Raw genomic sequence first — 7500 nt, 5'->3', positions numbered from 1 at the left:
CCCAGCCACCCGAATGACAAGCGTCCGATCAGCGGGACGAATTTGACAACTCTGGCCGGACCTCTGGAACTCCATCCCGGGTAACCGGGGCAAATTTTTCCGCTTGATCGCCCTTCCACTGGTTAACCATTTGCCCTTTCGGACTTAGTCTCTGGACATTATTCGACGGATTTTCTGGTTAACCATTTGCCCTTTCGGACTTAGTCTCTGGGCATTATTTTCGACTTTTTGGTTAATGATTTCATACTTTTTACTTACTTTTGCCCTTTTTGGTTAATGATTACTCTGCTTACTGGTTAACCATTTGCCCTTTCGGACTTAGTCTCTGGACATTATTTTCGAGTTTTTGGTTAATGATTTCACACTTTTAACATATTTTTGCGCTTTTTGGTTAATGATTACTCTGCTTACTGGTTAACCATTTGCCCTTTCGGACTTAGTCTCTGGACATTATTTTCGACTTTTTGGTTAATGATTTCACACTTTTTACTTACTTTTGCGATTTTTGGTTAATGATTTCACACTTTTAACATATTTTTGCGCTTTTTGGTTAATGATTACTCTGCTTACTGGTTAACCATTTGCCCTTTCGGACTTAGTCTCTGGAGATTATTTTCGACTTTTTGGTTAATGATTTCACACTTTTAACTTAATTTTGTGCTTTTTGGTTAATGATTTCACACTTTTTACTTACTTTTGCGATTTTTGGTTAATGATTACTCTGCTTACTGGTTAACCATTTGCCCTTTCGGACTTAGTCTCTGGACATTATTTTCGAGTTTTTGGTTAATGATTTCACACTTTTAACATATTTTTGCGCTTTTTGGTTAATGATTACTCTGCTTACTGGTTAACCATTTGCCCTTTCGGACTTAGTCTCTGGAGATTATTTTCGAGTTTTTGGTTAATGATTTCACACTTTTTACTTACTTTTGCGCTTTTTGGTTACTGATTTCACACTTTTTACATATTTTTGCGCTTTTTGGTTAATGATTACTCTGCTTACTGGTTAATTATTTGCCCTTTCGGACTTAGTCTCTGCACATTATTTTCGAGTTTTTGGTTAATGATTTCACACTTTTAACATATTTTTGCGCTTTTTGGTTAATGATTACTCTGCTTACTGGTTAACCATTTGCCCTTTCGGACTTAGTCTCTGGAGATTATTTTCGAGTTTTTGGTTAATGATTTCACACTTTTTACTTACTTTTGCGCTTTTTGGTTACTGATTTCACACTTTTTACATATTTTTGCGCTTTTTGGTTAATGATTACTCTGCTTACTGGTTAATTATTTGCCCTTTCGGACTTAGTCTCTGCACATTATTTTCGAGTTTTTGGTTAATGATTTCACACTTTTAACATATTTTTGCGCTTTTTGGTTAATGATTACTCTGCTTACTGGTTAACCATTTGCCCTTTCGGACTTAGTCTCTGGAGATTATTTTCGACTTTTTGGTTAATGATTTCACACTTTTAACTTAATTTTGTGCTTTTTGGTTAATGATTTCACACTTTTTACTTACTTTTGCGATTTTTGGTTAATGATTACTCTGCTTACTGGTTAACCATTTGCCCTTTCGAACTTAGTCTCTGGACATTATTTTCGAGTTTTTGGTTAATGATTTCACACTTTTAACATATTTTTGCGCTTTTTGGTTAATGATTACTCTGCTTACTGGTTAATTATTTGCCCTTTCGGACTTAGTCTCTGCACATTATTTTCGAGTTTTTGGTTAATGATTTCACACTTTTAACATATTTTTGCGCTTTTTGGTTACTGATTTCATACTTTTTACTTACTTTTGCGCCTTTTGGTTAATGATTACTCTGCTTACTGGTTAACCATTTGCCCTTTCGGACTTAGTCTCTGGACATTATTTTCGAGTTTTTGGTTAATGATTTCACACTTTTTACTTACTTTTGCGATTTTTGGTTAATGATTACTCTGCTTACTGGTTAACCATTTGCCCTTTCGGACTTAGTCTCTGGACATTATTTTCGGGTTTTTGGTTAATGATTTCACACTTTTTACTTACTTTTGCGATTTTTGGTTAATGATTACTCTGCTTACTGGTTAACCATTTGCCCTTTCGGACTTAGTCTCTGGACATTGTTTTCGACATTTTGGTTAATGATTTCACACTTTTAACTTAATTTTGTGCTTTTTGGTTAATGATTTCATACTTTTTACTTACTTTTGCGATTTTTGGTTAATGATTTCATACTTTTTACTTACTTTTGCGATTTTTGGTTAATGATTTCATACTTTTTACTTACTTTTGCCCTTTTTGGTTAATGATTTCATACTTTTTACTTACTTTTGCGATTTTTGGTTCATGATTACTCTGCTTACTGGTTAACCATTTGCCCTTTCGGACTTGGTCTCTGGACATTATTTTCGACTTTTTGGTTAATGATTTCACACTTTTAACTTAATTTTGTGCTTTTTGGTTAATGATTTCATACTTTTTACTTACTTTTGCCCTTTTTGGTTAATGATTACTCTGCTTACTGGTTAACCATTTGCCCTTTCGGACTTAGTCTCTGCACATTATTTTCGAGTTTTTGGTTAATGATTTCACACTTTTAACATATTTTTGCGATTTTTGGTTAATGATTACTCTGCTTACTGGTTAACCATTTGCCCTTTCGGACTTAGTCTCTGGAGATTATTTTCGACTTTTTGGTTAATGATTTCACACTTTTAACTTAATTTTGTGCTTTTTGGTTAATGATTTCACACTTTTTACTTACTTTTGCGATTTTTGGTTAATGATTACTCTGCTTACTGGTTAACCATTTGCCCTTTCGAACTTAGTCTCTGGACATTATTTTCGAGTTTTTGGTTAATGATTTCACACTTTTAACATATTTTTGCGCTTTTTGGTTAATGATTACTCTGCTTACTGGTTAATTATTTGCCCTTTCGGACTTAGTCTCTGCACATTATTTTCGAGTTTTTGGTTAATGATTTCACACTTTTAACATATTTTTGCGCTTTTTGGTTACTGATTTCATACTTTTTACTTACTTTTGCGCCTTTTGGTTAATGATTACTCTGCTTACTGGTTAACCATTTGCCCTTTCGGACTTAGTCTCTGGACATTATTTTCGAGTTTTTGGTTAATGATTTCACACTTTTTACTTACTTTTGCGATTTTTGGTTAATGATTACTCTGCTTACTGGTTAACCATTTGCCCTTTCGGACTTAGTCTCTGGACATTATTTTCGGGTTTTTGGTTAATGATTTCACACTTTTTACTTACTTTTGCGATTTTTGGTTAATGATTACTCTGCTTACTGGTTAACCATTTGCCCTTTCGGACTTAGTCTCTGGACATTGTTTTCGACATTTTGGTTAATGATTTCACACTTTTAACTTAATTTTGTGCTTTTTGGTTAATGATTTCATACTTTTTACTTACTTTTGCGATTTTTGGTTAATGATTTCATACTTTTTACTTACTTTTGCGATTTTTGGTTAATGATTTCATACTTTTTACTTACTTTTGCCCTTTTTGGTTAATGATTTCATACTTTTTACTTACTTTTGCGATTTTTGGTTCATGATTACTCTGCTTACTGGTTAACCATTTGCCCTTTCGGACTTGGTCTCTGGACATTATTTTCGACTTTTTGGTTAATGATTTCACACTTTTAACTTAATTTTGTGCTTTTTGGTTAATGATTTCATACTTTTTACTTACTTTTGCCCTTTTTGGTTAATGATTACTCTGCTTACTGGTTAACCATTTGCCCTTTCGGACTTAGTCTCTGCACATTATTTTCGAGTTTTTGGTTAATGATTTCACACTTTTAACATATTTTTGCGATTTTTGGTTAATGATTACTCTGCTTACTGGTTAACCATTTGCCCTTTCGGACTTAGTCTCTGGAGATTATTTTCGACTTTTTGGTTAATGATTTCACACTTTTAACTTAATTTTGTGCTTTTTGGTTAATGATTTCACACTTTTTACTTACTTTTGCGATTTTTGGTTAATGATTACTCTGCTTACTGGTTAACCATTTGCCCTTTCGAACTTAGTCTCTGGACATTATTTTCGAGTTTTTGGTTAATGATTTCACACTTTTAACATATTTTTGCGCTTTTTGGTTAATGATTACTCTGCTTACTGGTTAATTATTTGCCCTTTCGGACTTAGTCTCTGCACATTATTTTCGAGTTTTTGGTTAATGATTTCACACTTTTAACATATTTTTGCGCTTTTTGGTTACTGATTTCATACTTTTTACTTACTTTTGCGCCTTTTGGTTAATGATTACTCTGCTTACTGGTTAACCATTTGCCCTTTCGGACTTAGTCTCTGGACATTATTTTCGAGTTTTTGGTTAATGATTTCACACTTTTTACTTACTTTTGCGATTTTTGGTTAATGATTACTCTGCTTACTGGTTAACCATTTGCCCTTTCGGACTTAGTCTCTGGACATTATTTTCGGGTTTTTGGTTAATGATTTCACACTTTTTACTTACTTTTGCGATTTTTGGTTAATGATTACTCTGCTTACTGGTTAACCATTTGCCCTTTCGGACTTAGTCTCTGGACATTGTTTTCGACATTTTGGTTAATGATTTCACACTTTTAACTTAATTTTGTGCTTTTTGGTTAATGATTTCATACTTTTTACTTACTTTTGCGATTTTTGGTTAATGATTTCATACTTTTTACTTACTTTTGCGATTTTTGGTTAATGATTTCATACTTTTTACTTACTTTTGCCCTTTTTGGTTAATGATTTCATACTTTTTACTTACTTTTGCGATTTTTGGTTCATGATTACTCTGCTTACTGGTTAACCATTTGCCCTTTCGGACTTGGTCTCTGGACATTATTTTCGACTTTTTGGTTAATGATTTCACACTTTTAACTTAATTTTGTGCTTTTTGGTTAATGATTTCATACTTTTTACTTACTTTTGCCCTTTTTGGTTAATGATTACTCTGCTTACTGGTTAACCATTTGCCCTTTCGGACTTAGTCTCTGCACATTATTTTCGAGTTTTTGGTTAATGATTTCACACTTTTAACATATTTTTGCGATTTTTGGTTAATGATTACTCTGCTTACTGGTTAACCATTTGCCCTTTCGGACTTAGTCTCTGGAGATTATTTTCGACTTTTTGGTTAATGATTTCACACTTTTAACATATTTTTGCGCTTTTTGGTTACTGATTTCATACTTTTTACTTACTTTTGCGCCTTTTGGTTAATGATTACTCTGCTTACTGGTTAACCATTTGCCCTTTCGGACTTAGTCTCTGGAGATTATTTTCGAGTTTTTGGTTAATGATTTCACACTTTTTACTTACTTTTGCGATTTTTGGTTAATGATTACTCTGCTTACTGGTTAACCATTTGCCCTTTTGGACTTAGTCTCTGGAGATTATTTTCGACTTTTTGGTTAATGATTTCACACTTTTTACTTACTTTTGCGATTTTTGGTTAATGATTTCACACTTTTTACTTACTTTTGCGATTTTTGGTTAATGATTACTCTGCTTACTGGTTAACCATTTGCCCTTTCGGACTTAGTCTCTGGAGATTATTTTCGACTTTTTGGTTAATGATTTCACACTTTTTACTTACTTTTGCGATTTTTGGTTAATGATTTCACACTTTTTACTTACTTTTGCGATTTTTGGTTAATGATTACTCTGCTTACTGGTTAACCATTTGCCCTTTCGGACTTGGTCTCTGGACATTATTTTCGAGTTTTTGGTTAATGATTTCACACTTTTTACTTACTTTTGCGATTTTTGGTTAATGATTACTCTGCTTACTGGTTAACCATTTGCCCTTTCGGACTTAGTCTCTGGAGATTATTTTCGAGTTTTTGGTTAATGATTTCACACTTTTTACTTACTTTTGCGATTTTTGGTTAATGATTACTCTGCTTACTGGTTAACCATTTGCCCTTTCGGACTTAGTCTCTGCACATTATTTTCGAGTTTTTGGTTAATGATTTCACACTTTTAACATATTTTTGCGCTTTTTGGTTAATGATTACTCTGCTTACTGGTTAACCATTTGCCCTTTTGGACTTAGTCTCTGGACATTATTTTCGAGTTTTTGGTTAATGATTTCACACTTTTTACTTACTTTTGCGATTTTTGGTTAATGATTTCACACTTTTTACTTACTTTTGCGATTTTTGGTTAATGATTACTCTGCTTACTGGTTAACCATTTGCCCTTTCGGACTTAGTCTCTGGAGATTATTTTCGAGTTTTTGGTTAATGATTTCACACTTTTTACTTACTTTTGCGATTTTTGGTTAATGATTTCACACTTTTTACTTACTTTTGCGATTTTTGGTTAATGATGACTCTGCTTACTGGTTAACCATTTGCCCTTTCGGACTTAGTCTCTGCACATTATTTTCGAGTTTTTGGTTAATGATTTCACACTTTTTACTTACTTTTGCGATTTTTGGTTAATGATTTCATACTTTTTACTTACTTTTGCGATTTTTGGTTAATGATTACTCTGCTTACTGGTTAACCATTTGCCCTTTCGGACTTGGTCTCTGGACATTATTTTCGAGTTTTTGGTTAATGATTTCACACTTTTAACATAATTTTGCGCTTTTTGGTTAATGATTACTCTGCTTGCTTGTTACTGATTTCCCCTTTCGGACTTGATCTCTGGCCGTTCTTTTCGACCTTTTTGGATAAGGTTTCCACACTCTGAAATTATTTTGGGCTCACTGATTAGGCGAGATCAAGGGGGCATGCCTGGGCACTTTGGGCTCAGTTTGGGAAGGCGGCGTCCGTGTGCTCCTCCGCCCTTCCCGCACTTGCGGCTAGGTTTGCCAAACTGCGCTGACCCGCAGCCCTGCCTTTTTGCCCACGGCACGGAACGACTCAAGTCTGGCTCCGTTCCAGGCCGTTGCCTCCGGCTGCCCGCCGTCCGGCCGGCCTGGGACGTACCCCGGCTGACGGCGCCGGAGGCCCTCTAGCAGCCACCGGTGCCGCGGGCCAATGGGTCCGGGCGTTCCGGAGCTATCGGTGGGGAAGTGCTCTCCCCTTTTCCTGACGCCGTTCGCCCGAGCAGAGGTGCAGCCTGACGGGACTGCTGTCGCCTTCCGCGGCGCACCGGCCCCTTTCACCTGCCGTCGACCGCGCGGAGCTCGGACCTCCCTCCCCGAAGTTATGGCCCCGGCGCCGGAGGGTGCCCGGGGCCGGGCATTCAGCGGGGTGAGTCTTCACCTTCCCGGTCAGCCTGCGGGGTCGGTGCGCCGGCACTCGACGCCGGAGGGTCCCCTCTTTCCGTAGAGCCCCGCCCGGTGCCGATCGGCCGGCGGATTGCGGAGCGAACCGCGCCTGACCGACGGGCCTCGGAAACCCGTTGCAGTCGACCGGGGGGAACCGGACAGCGGGACGAGGTGCCGATTCCACCCGCAGATTCGATCCCGAAATCCCGCGGGATTCGGCGGTCCGACCCGACAGATTCAAACGTCGCCCGGGCGGCCCCC

This window comes from Heterodontus francisci, unplaced genomic scaffold (genome assembly GCF_036365525.1).
Source record: "Heterodontus francisci isolate sHetFra1 unplaced genomic scaffold, sHetFra1.hap1 HAP1_SCAFFOLD_1337, whole genome shotgun sequence".
NCBI lineage: Eukaryota > Metazoa > Chordata > Chondrichthyes > Heterodontiformes > Heterodontidae > Heterodontus > Heterodontus francisci.
The sequence above is the reverse complement of the archived record's forward strand: the minus strand, read 5'-3'. Positions refer to the sequence as shown.